The sequence below is a fragment of the Camelus dromedarius genome, unplaced genomic scaffold (assembly GCF_036321535.1).
Source record: "Camelus dromedarius isolate mCamDro1 unplaced genomic scaffold, mCamDro1.pat HAP1_SCAFFOLD_200, whole genome shotgun sequence".
Lineage (NCBI taxonomy): Eukaryota > Metazoa > Chordata > Mammalia > Artiodactyla > Camelidae > Camelus > Camelus dromedarius.
In genome coordinates this window covers 1465137-1477521 of record NW_026989858.1, presented here as the reverse complement: position 1 = coordinate 1477521, position 12385 = coordinate 1465137, and positions in this window count along the sequence as shown.

The window sequence follows — 12385 nt, the reverse complement described above, 5'->3', positions numbered from 1 at the left end:
ACGAACGTCTCTCCACATGCTCAGTTCTGAGAGATGTGTGTGTGTGAAAGCCGTCCTTCACGTAGCTTTTTGGGAACATCAAGTTTCTTTTCATTTGTAAACTCCACTCCATAGATATATATGGGGAGGTACTAGCTCCAACTCTGTTTTACAGTGAAAACTGCTGGAAATTCAAACCGGCACTAGGAAACAGTCTGAGAAACCATAGTAATAGTTTCTCCTGCAACCCGTTCCCTTTGTGCTAGATGAACGAACGTCTCTCCACATGCTCAGTTCTGAGAGATAAGTGTGTGTGAAAGCCGTCCTTCACCTAGCTTGTTGGGAACAGATAGTTTCTTTTCAGCTGCAAACTCCACTCCATACATATATATGGGGAGGTACTAGCTCCAACCAGGTTTTACAGTGAAAACTGCAGGAACTTCAAACCGGCACTAGGAAACAGACTGAGAAACCAGAGTAAAAGTTTCTCCTGCAACCCGTTCCCTTTCTGCTAGATGAACGAACGTCTCTCCACATGCTCAGTTCTGAGAGATAAGTGTGTGTGAAAGCCGTCCTTAACCTAGCTTTTTGGGAACACAAAGTTTCTTTTCAGTTGCAAACTCCACTCCATAAATATACATGGGGAGGTACTAGCTCCAACCAGGTTTTACAGTGAAAACTGCAGGAACTTCAAACCGGCACTAGGAAACAGACTGAGAAACTAGAGTAAAAGTTTCTCCTGCAACCTGTTCCCTTTGTGCTAGATGAACGAACGTCTCTTCACATGCTCAGTTCTGAGAGATGTGTGTGTGTGAAAGCCGTCCTTCACCTAGCTTTTTGGGAACATAAAGTTTCTTTTCATTGGTAAACTCCACTCCATACATATATATGGGGAGGTACTATCTCCAAATCGGTTTTACAGTGAAAACTCCAGGAACTTCAAACCGGCACTATGAAACAGACTGAGAAACCAGAGTAAAATTTCTCCTGCAACCCGTTCCCTTTATGCTAGATGAACGAACGTCTCTCCACATGCTCAGTTCTGAGAGATAATTGTGTGTGAAAGCCGTCCTTCACCTAGCTTGTTGGGAACACAAAGTTTCTTTTCAGTTGCAAACTCCACTCCATACATATATATGGGGAGGTACTAGCTCCAACCAGGTTTTACGGTGAAAACTGCAGGAACTTCAACCCGGCACTAGGAAACAGACTGAGAAACCAGAGTAAAAGTTTCTCCTGCAACCTGTTCCCTTTTTGCTAGATGAACGAACGTCTCTCCACATGCTCAGTTCTGAGAGATGTGTGTGTGTGAAAGCCGTCCTTCACCTAGCTTTTTGGGAACATCAAGTTTCTTTTCATTTGTAAACTCCACTCCATACATATGTATGGGGAGGTACTAGCTCCAACTCGGTTTTACAGTGAAAACTGCTGGAACTTCAAACCGGCACTAGGAAACAGACTGAGAATCCAGAGTAAAAGTTTCTCCAGCAACCCGTTCCCTTTGTGCTAGATGAAAGAACGTCTCTCCACATGCTCAGTTCTGAGAGATAAGTGTGTGTGAATGCCGTCCTTCACCTAGCTTGTTGGGAACACAAAGCTTGTTTTCATTTGCAAACTCCACTCCATACATATATAAGGGGAGGTACAAGCTCCAAATCGGTTTTACAGTGAAAACTGCAGGAACTTCAAAACGGCACTAGGAAACAGACTGAGAAACCAGAGTAAAAGTTTCTCCTGCAACCCGTTCCCTTTGTGCTAGATGAACGAACGTCTCTCCACATGCTCAGTTCTGAGAGATAAGTGTGTGTGAAAGCCGTCCTTCACCTAACTTGTTGGGAACATAAAGTTTCTTTTCATTTCTAAACTCCACTCCATAAATATATATGGGGTGGTTCTAGCTCCAACTCGGTTTTACACTGAAAACTGCTGGAACATGAAACCGGCACTAGGAAACAGACTGAGAAACCAGAGTAAAATTTCTCCTGCAACCCGTTCCCTTTGTGCTAGATGAACGAACGTCTCTCCACATGCTCAGTTCTGAGAGATAAGTGTGTGTGAAAGCTGTCCTTCACCTAGCTTGTTGGGAACACAAAGTTTCTTTTCAGTTGCAAACTCCACTCCATACATATATATGGGGAGGTACTAGCTCCAAATCGGTTTTACAGTGAAAACTGCAGGAACTTCAAATCGGCACTAGGAAACAGACTGAGAAACCAGAGTAAAAGTTTCTCCTGCATCCCGTTCCCTTTCTGCTAGATGAACGAAAGTATCTCCACATGCTCAGTTCTGAGAGATAAGTGTGTGTGAAAGCCGTCCTTCACCTAGCTTGTTGGGAACACAAAGTTTCTTTTCAGTTGCGAACTCCACTCCATACATAAATATGCGGAGGTACTAGCTCCAACCAGGTTTTACAGTGAAAACTGCAGGAACTACAACCCGGCACTAGGAAACAGACTGAGAAACCAGAGTAAAAGTTTCCCCTGCAACCTGTTCCCTTTGTGCTAGATGAACGAACGTCTCTCCACATGCTCAGTTCTGAGAGATGTGTGTGTGTGAAAGCCGTCCTTCACGTAGCTTTTTGGGAACATCAAGTTTCTTTTCATTTGTAAACTCCACTCCATACATATATATGGGGAGGTACTAGCTCCAACTCTGTTTTACAGTGAAAACTGCTGGAAATTCAAACCGGCACTAGGAAACAGACTGAGAAACCATAGTAATAGTTTCTCCTGCAACCCGTTCCCTTTGTGCTAGATGAACGAACGTCTCTCCACATGCTCAGTTCTGAGAGATAAGTGTGTGTGAAAGCCGTCCTTCACCTAGCTTGTTGGGAACAGATAGTTTCTTTTCAGCTGCAAACTCCACTCCATACATAAATATGGGGAGGTACTAGCTCCAACCAGGTTTTACAGTGAAAACTGCAGGAACTTCAAACCGGCACTAGGAAACAGACTGAGAAACCAGAGTAAAAGTTTCTCCTGCAACCCGTTCCCTTTCTGCTAGATGAACGAACGTCTCTCCACATGCTCAGTTCTGAGAGATAAGTGTGTGTGAAAGCCGTCCTTAACTAGCTTGTTGGGAACACAAAGTTTCTTTTCAGTTGCAAACTCCACTCCATAAATATACATGGGGAGGTACTAGCTCCAACCAGGTTTTACAGTGAAAACTGCAGGAACTTCAAACCGGCACTAGGAAACAGACTGAGAAACTAGAGTAAAAATTTCTCCTGCAACCTGTTCCCTTTGTGCTAGATGAACGAACGTCTCTTCACATGCTCAGTTCTGAGAGTTGTGTGTGTGTGAAAGCCGTCCTTCACCTAGCTTTTTGGGAACATAAAGTTTCTTTTCATTGGTAAACTCCACTCCATACATATATATGGGGAGGTACTATCTCCAAATCGGTTTTACAGTGAAAACTGCAGGAACTTCAAACCGGCACTAGGAAACAGACTGAGAAACCAGAGTAAAAGTTTCTCCTGCAACCCGTTCCCTTTCTGCTAGATGAACGAACGTCTCTCCACATGCTCATTTCTGAGAGATAAGTGTGTGTGAAAGCCGTCCTTCACCTAGCTTGTTGGGAACACAAAGTTTCTTTTCAGTTGCAAACTATAATCCATACATATATATGCGGAGGTACTAGCTCCAACCAGGTTTTACAGTGAAAACTGCAGGAATTTCAACCCGGCACTAGGAAACAGACTGAGAAACCAGAGTAAAAGTTTCTCCTGCAACCTGTTCCCTTTGTGCTAGATGAACGAACGTCTCTCCACATGCTCAGTTCTGAGAGATGTGTGTGTGTGAAAGCCGTCCTTCACCTAGCTTTTTGGGAACATCAAGTTTCTTTTCATTTGTAAACTCCACTCCATACATATGTATGGGGTGGTACTAGCTCCAACTCGGTTTTACAGTGAAAACTGCAGGAACTTCAAACCGGCACTAGGAAACAGACTGAGAAACCAGAGTAAAAGTTTCTCCTGCACACCGTTCCATTTGTGCTAGATGAACGAACGTCTCTCCACATGCTCAGGTCTGAGAGATACGTGTGTGTGAAAGCCGTCCTTCACCTAGCTTGTTGGGAACACAAAGTTTCTTTTCAGTTGCAAACTCCACTCCATACATATATATGGGGAGGTACTAGCTCCAAATCGGTTTTACAGTGAAAACTGCTGGAACTTCAAACCGGCACTAGGAAACAGACTGAGAAACCAGAGTTAAAGTTTCTCCTGCAAACCGTTCCCTTTGTGCTACATGAACGAACGTCTCTCACATGCTCAGTTCTGAGAGATAAGTGTGTGTGAAAGCCGTCCTTCACCTAGCTTGTTGGGAACACAAAGCTTCTTTTCAGTTGCAAACTCCACTCCATACATATATAAGGGGAGGTACAAGCTCCAAATCGGTTTTACAGTGAAAACTGCAGGAACTTCAAACCGGCACTAGGAAACAGACTGAGAAACCAGAGTAAAAGTTTCTCCTGCAACACGTTCCCTTTCTGCTAGATGAACGAACATCCCTCCACATGCTCAGTTCTGAGAGATAAGTGTGTGTGAAAGCCGTCCTTCACCTAGCTTGTTGGGAACATAAAGTTTCTTTTCATTTGTAAACTCCACTCCATAAATATATATGGTGTGGTACTAGCTCCAACTCGGTTTTACACTGAAAACTGCTGGAACTTCAAACCGCCACTAGGATACAGACTGAGAAACCAGAGTAAAATTTCTCCTGCAACCCGTTCCCTTTGTGCTAGATGAACGAACGTCTCTCCACATGCTCAGTTCTGAGAGATAAGTGTGTGTGAAAGCCGTCCTTCACCTAGCTTGTTGGGAACACAAAGTTTCTTTTCAGTTGCAAACTCCACTCCATACATATATATGGGGAGGTACTAGCTCCAAATCGGTTTTACAGTGAAAACTGCAGGAACTTCAAACCGGCACTAGGAAACAGACTGAGAATCCAGAGTAAAAGTTTCTCCTGCAAACCGTTCCATTTGTGCTAGATGAACGAACGTCTCTCCACATGCTCAGGTCTGAGAGATACGTGTGTGTGAAAGCCGTCCTTCACCTAGCTTGTTGGGAACACAAAGTTTCTTTTCAGTTGCAAACTCCACTCCATACATATATATGGGGAGGTACTAGCTCCAACTCGGTTTTACAGTGAAAACTGCTGGAACTTCAAACCGGCACTAGGAAACAGACTGAGAAACCAGAGTAAAAGTTTCTCCTGCAACCCGTTCCTTTTGTGCTACATGAACGAACGTCTCTCCACATGCTCAGTTCTGAGAGATAAATGTGTGTGAAAGCCGTCCTTCACCTAGCTTGTTGGGAACACAAAGTTTCTTTTCAGTTGCAAAATCCACTCCATACATATATATGGGGAGGTAATAGCTCCAACTCGGTTTTACAGTGAAAACTGCAGGAACTTCAAACCGGCACTAGGAAACAGTCTGAGAAACCAGAGTAAAAGATTCTCCTGCAACCCGTTCCTTTTGTGCTAGATGAACGAACGTCTCTCCACATGCTCAGTTCTGAGAGATAAGTGTGTGTGGAAGCCGTCCTTCACCTAGCTTGTTGGGAACACAAAGTTTCTTTTCATTTGTAAACTCCACCCCATAAATATATATGGGGTGGTACTAGCTCCAACTCGGTTTTACACTGAAAACTGCTGGAACTTCAAACCGGCACTAGGAAACAGACTGAGAAACCAGAGTAAAATTTCTCCTGCAACCCGTTCCCTTTGTGTTAGATGAACGAACGTCTCTCCACATGCTCAGTTCTGAGAGATAACTGTGTGTGAAAGCTGTCCTTCACCTAGCTTGTTGGGAACACAAAGTTTCTTTTCAGTTGCGAACTCCACTCCATACATAAATATGCGGAGGTACTAGCTCCAACCAGGTTTTACAGTGAAAACTGCAGGAACTACAACCCGGCACTAGGAAACAGACTGAGAAACCAGAGTAAAAGTTTCCCCTGCAACCTGTTCCCTTTGTGCTAGATGAACGAACGTCTCTCCACATGCTCAGTTCTGAGAGATGTGTGTGTGTGAAAGCCGTCCTTCACGTAGCTTTTTGGGAACATCAAGTTTCTTTTCATTTGTAAACTCCACTCCATACATATATATGGGAGGTACTAGCTCCAACTCTGTTTTACAGTGAAAACTGCTGGAAATTCAAACCGGCACTAGGAAACAGACTGAGAAACCATAGTAATAGTTTCTCCTGCAACCCGTTCCCTTTGTGCTAGATGAACGAACGTCTCTCCACATGCTCAGTTCTGAGAGATAAGTGTGTGTGAAAGCCGTCCTTCACCTAGCTTGTTGGGAACAGATAGTTTCTTTTCAGCTGCAAACTCCACTCCATACATAAATATGGGGAGGTACTAGCTCCAACCAGGTTTTACAGTGAAAACTGCAGGAACTTCAAACCGGCACTAGGAAACAGACTGAGAAACCAGAGTAAAAGTTTCTCCTGCAACCCGTTCCCTTTCTGCTAGATGAACGAACGTCTCTCCACATGCTCAGTTCTGAGAGATAAGTGTGTGTGAAAGCCGTCCTTAACTAGCTTGTTGGGAACACAAAGTTTCTTTTCAGTTGCAAACTCCACTCCATAAATATACATGGGGAGGTACTAGCTCCAACCAGGTTTTACAGTGAAAACTGCAGGAACTTCAAACCGGCACTAGGAAACAGACTGAGAAACTAGAGTAAAAATTTCTCCTGCAACCTGTTCCCTTTGTGCTAGATGAACGAACGTCTCTTCACATGCTCAGTTCTGAGAGTTGTGTGTGTGTGAAAGCCGTCCTTCACCTAGCTTTTTGGGAACATAAAGTTTCTTTTCATTGGTAAACTCCACTCCATACATATATATGGGGAGGTACTATCTCCAAATCGGTTTTACAGTGAAAACTGCAGGAACTTCAAACCGGCACTAGGAAACAGACTGAGAAACCAGAGTAAAAGTTTCTCCTGCAACCCGTTCCCTTTCTGCTAGATGAACGAACGTCTCTCCACATGCTCATTTCTGAGAGATAAGTGTGTGTGAAAGCCGTCCTTCACCTAGCTTGTTGGGAACACAAAGTTTCTTTTCAGTTGCAAACTATAATCCATACATATATATGCGGAGGTACTAGCTCCAACCAGGTTTTACAGTGAAAACTGCAGGAATTTCAACCCGGCACTAGGAAACAGACTGAGAAACCAGAGTAAAAGTTTCTCCTGCAACCTGTTCCCTTTGTGCTAGATGAACGAACGTCTCTCCACATGCTCAGTTCTGAGAGATGTGTGTGTGTGAAAGCCGTCCTTCACCTAGCTTTTTGGGAACATCAAGTTTCTTTTCATTTGTAAACTCCACTCCATACATATGTATGGGGTGGTACTAGCTCCAACTCGGTTTTACAGTGAAAACTGCAGGAACTTCAAACCGGCACTAGGAAACAGACTGAGAAACCAGAGTAAAAGTTTCTCCTGCACACCGTTCCATTTGTGCTAGATGAACGAACGTCTCTCCACATGCTCAGGTCTGAGAGATACGTGTGTGTGAAAGCCGTCCTTCACCTAGCTTGTTGGGAACACAAAGTTTCTTTTCAGTTGCAAACTCCACTCCATACATATATATGGGGAGGTACTAGCTCCAAATCGGTTTTACAGTGAAAACTGCTGGAACTTCAAACCGGCACTAGGAAACAGACTGAGAAACCAGAGTTAAAGTTTCTCCTGCAAACCGTTCCCTTTGTGCTACATGAACGAACGTCTCTCACATGCTCAGTTCTGAGAGATAAGTGTGTGTGAAAGCCGTCCTTCACCTAGCTTGTTGGGAACACAAAGCTTCTTTTCAGTTGCAAACTCCACTCCATACATATATAAGGGGAGGTACAAGCTCCAAATCGGTTTTACAGTGAAAACTGCAGGAACTTCAAACCGGCACTAGGAAACAGACTGAGAAACCAGAGTAAAAGTTTCTCCTGCAACACGTTCCCTTTCTGCTAGATGAACGAACATCCCTCCACATGCTCAGTTCTGAGAGATAAGTGTGTGTGAAAGCCGTCCTTCACCTAGCTTGTTGGGAACATAAAGTTTCTTTTCATTTGTAAACTCCACTCCATAAATATATATGGTGTGGTACTAGCTCCAACTCGGTTTTACACTGAAAACTGCTGGAACTTCAAACCGCCACTAGGATACAGACTGAGAAACCAGAGTAAAATTTCTCCTGCAACCCGTTCCCTTTGTGCTAGATGAACGAACGTCTCTCCACATGCTCAGTTCTGAGAGATAAGTGTGTGTGAAAGCCGTCCTTCACCTAGCTTGTTGGGAACACAAAGTTTCTTTTCAGTTGCAAACTCCACTCCATACATATATATGGGGAGGTACTAGCTCCAAATCGGTTTTACAGTGAAAACTGCAGGAACTTCAAACCGGCACTAGGAAACAGACTGAGAATCCAGAGTAAAAGTTTCTCCTGCAAACCGTTCCATTTGTGCTAGATGAACGAACGTCTCTCCACATGCTCAGGTCTGAGAGATACGTGTGTGTGAAAGCCGTCCTTCACCTAGCTTGTTGGGAACACAAAGTTTCTTTTCAGTTGCAAACTCCACTCCATACATATATATGGGGAGGTACTAGCTCCAACTCGGTTTTACAGTGAAAACTGCTGGAACTTCAAACCGGCACTAGGAAACAGACTGAGAAACCAGAGTAAAAGTTTCTCCTGCAACCCGTTCCTTTTGTGCTACATGAACGAACGTCTCTCCACATGCTCAGTTCTGAGAGATAAATGTGTGTGAAAGCCGTCCTTCACCTAGCTTGTTGGGAACACAAAGTTTCTTTTCAGTTGCAAAATCCACTCCATACATATATATGGGGAGGTAATAGCTCCAACTCGGTTTTACAGTGAAAACTGCAGGAACTTCAAACCGGCACTAGGAAACAGTCTGAGAAACCAGAGTAAAAGATTCTCCTGCAACCCGTTCCTTTTGTGCTAGATGAACGAACGTCTCTCCACATGCTCAGTTCTGAGAGATAAGTGTGTGTGGAAGCCGTCCTTCACCTAGCTTGTTGGGAACACAAAGTTTCTTTTCATTTGTAAACTCCACCCCATAAATATATATGGGGTGGTACTAGCTCCAACTCGGTTTTACACTGAAAACTGCTGGAACTTCAAACCGGCACTAGGAAACAGACTGAGAAACCAGAGTAAAATTTCTCCTGCAACCCGTTCCCTTTGTGTTAGATGAACGAACGTCTCTCCACATGCTCAGTTCTGAGAGATAACTGTGTGTGAAAGCTGTCCTTCACCTAGCTTGTTGGGAACACAAAGTTTCTTTTCAGTTGCAAACTCCACTCCATACATATATATGGGGAGGTACTAGCTCCAAATCGGTTTTACAGTGAAAACTGCAGGAACTTCAAATCGGCACTAGGAAACAGACTGAGAAACCATAGTAATAGTTTCTCCTGCAACCCGTTCCCTTTGTGCTAGATGAACGAACGTCTCTCCACATGCTCAGTTCTGAGAGATAAGTGTGTGTGAAAGCCGTCCTTCACCTAGCTTGTTGGGAACACAAAGTTTCTTTTCAGCTGCAAACTCCACTCCATACATATATATGGGGAGGTAATAGCTCCAAATCCGTTTTACAGTGAAAACTGCAGGAACTTCAAACCGGCACTAGGAAACAGACTGAGAAACCAGAGTAAAAGTTTCTCCTGCACACCGTTCCATTTGTGCTAGATGAACGAACGTCTCTCCACATGCTCAGGTCTGAGAGATACGTGTGTGTGAAAGCCGTCCTTCACCTAGCTTGTTGGGAACACAAAGTTTCTTTTCAGTTGCAAACTCCACTCCATACATATATATGGGGAGGTACTAGCTCCAAATCTGTTTTACAGTGAAAACTGCTGGAACTTCAAACCGGCACTAGGAAACAGACTGAGAAACCAGAGTAAAAGTTTCTCCTGCAAACCGTTCCCTTTGTGCTACATGAACGAACGTCTCTCACATGCTCAGTTCTGAGAGATAAGTGTGTGTGAAAGCCGTCCTTCACCTAGCTTGTTGGGAACACAAAGCTTCTTTTCAGTTGCAAACTCCACTCCATACATATATAAGGGGAGGTACTAACTCCAAATCGGTTTTACAGTGAAAACTGCAGGAACTTCAAACCGGCACTAGGAAACAGACTGAGAAACCAGAGTAAAAGTTTCTCCTGCAACACGTTCCCTTTCTGCTAGATGAACGAACATCCCTCCACATGCTCAGTTCTGAGAGATAAGTGTGTGTGAAAGCCGTCCTTCACCTAGCTTGTTGGGAACATAAAGTTTCTTTTCATTTGTAAACTCCACTCCATAAATATATATGGTGTGGTACTAGCTCCAACTCGGTTTTACACTGAAAACTGCTGGAACTTCAAACCGGCACTAGGATACAGACTGAGAAACCAGAGTAAAATTTCTCCTGCAACCCGTTCCCTTTGTGCTAGATGAACGAACGTCTCTCCACATGCTCAGTTCTGAGAGATAAGTGTGTGTGAAAGCCGTCCTTCACCTAGCTTGTTGGGAACACAAAGTTTCTTTTCAGTTGCAAACTCCACTCCATACATATATATGGGGACGTACTAGCTCCAAATCGGTTTTACAGTGAAAACTGCAGGAACTTCAAACCGGCACTAGGAAACAGACTGAGAATCCAGAGTAAAAGTTTCTCCTGCAAACCGTTCCTTTTGTGCTACATGAACGAACGTCTCTCCACATGCTCAGTTCTGAGAGATAAATGTGTGTGAAAGCCGTCCTTCACCTAGCTTGTTGGGAACACAAAGTTTCTTTTCAGTTGCAAAATCCACTCCATACATATATATGGGGAGGTAATAGCTCCAACTCGGTTTTACAGTGAAAACTGCAGGAACTTCAAACCGGCACTAGGAAACAGACTGAGAAACCAGAGTAAAAGTTTCTCCTGCAACCCGTTCCCTTTCGGCTAGATGAACGAACGTCTCTCCACATGCTCAGTTCTGAGAGATAAGTGTGTGTGAAAGCCGTCCTTCACCTAACTTGTTGGGAACATAAAGTTTCTTTTCATTTGTAAACTCCACTCCATAAGTATATATGGGGTGGTACTAGCTCCAACTCGGTTTTACACTGAAAACTGCTGGAACTTCAAACCGGCACTAGGAAACATACTGAGAAACCAGAGTAAAATTTCTCCTGCAACCCGTTCCCTTTGTGTTAGATGAACGAACGTCTCTCAACATGCTCAGTTCTGAGAGAAAAGTGTGTGTGAAAGCCGTCCTTCACCTAGCTTGTTGGGAACACAAAGTTTCTTTTCAGTTGCAAACTCCACTCCATACATATATATGGGGAGGTACTAACTCCAAATCTGTTTTACAGTGAAAACTGCAGGAACTTCAAACCGGCACTAGGAAACAGACTGAGAAACCAGAGTAAAAGTTTCTCCTGCAAACCGTTCCATTTGTGCTAGATGAACGAACGTCTCTCCACATGCTCAGGCCTGAGAGATACGTGTGTGTGAAAGCCGTCCTTCACCTAGCTTGTTGGGAACACAAAGTTTCTTTTCAGTTGCAAACTCCACTCCATACATATATATGGGGAGGTACTAGCTCCAAATCGGTTTTACAGTGAAAACTGCTGGAACTTCAAACCGGCACTAGGAAACAGACTGAGAAACCAGAGTAAAAGTTTCTCCTGCAAACCGTTCCCTTTGTGCTACATGAACGAACGTCTCTCCACATGCTCAGTTCTGAGAGATAAGTGTGTGTGAAAGCCGTCCTTCACCTAGCTTGTTGGGAACACAAAGCTTCTTTTCAGTTGCAAACTCCACTCCATACATATATAAGGGGAGGTACTAGCTCCAAATCGGTTTTACAGTGAAAACTGCAGGAACTTCAAACCGGCACTAGGAAACAGACTGAGAAACCAGAGTAAAAGTTTCTCCTGCAACACGTTCCCATTCTGCTAGATGAACGAACATCCCTCCACATGCTCAGTTCTGAGATATAAGTGTGTGTGAAAGCCGTCCTTCACCTAGCTTGTTGGGAACATAAAGTTTCTTTTCATTTGTAAACTCCACTCCATAAATATATATGGTGTGGTACAAGCTCCAACTCGGTTTTACACTGAAAACTGCTGGAACTTCAAAACGGCACTAGGATACAGACTGAGAAACCAGAGTAAAATTTCTCCTGCAACCCGTTCCCTTTGTGCTAGATGAACGAACGTCTCTCCACATGCTCAGTTCTGAGAGATAAGTGTGTGTGAAAGCCGTCCTTCACCTAGCTTGTTGGGAACACAAAGTTTCTTTTCAGTTGCAAACACCACTCCATACATATATATGGGGAGGTACTAGCTCCAAATCGGTTTTACAGTGAAAACTGCAGGAACTTCAAACCGGCACTAGGAAACAGACTGAG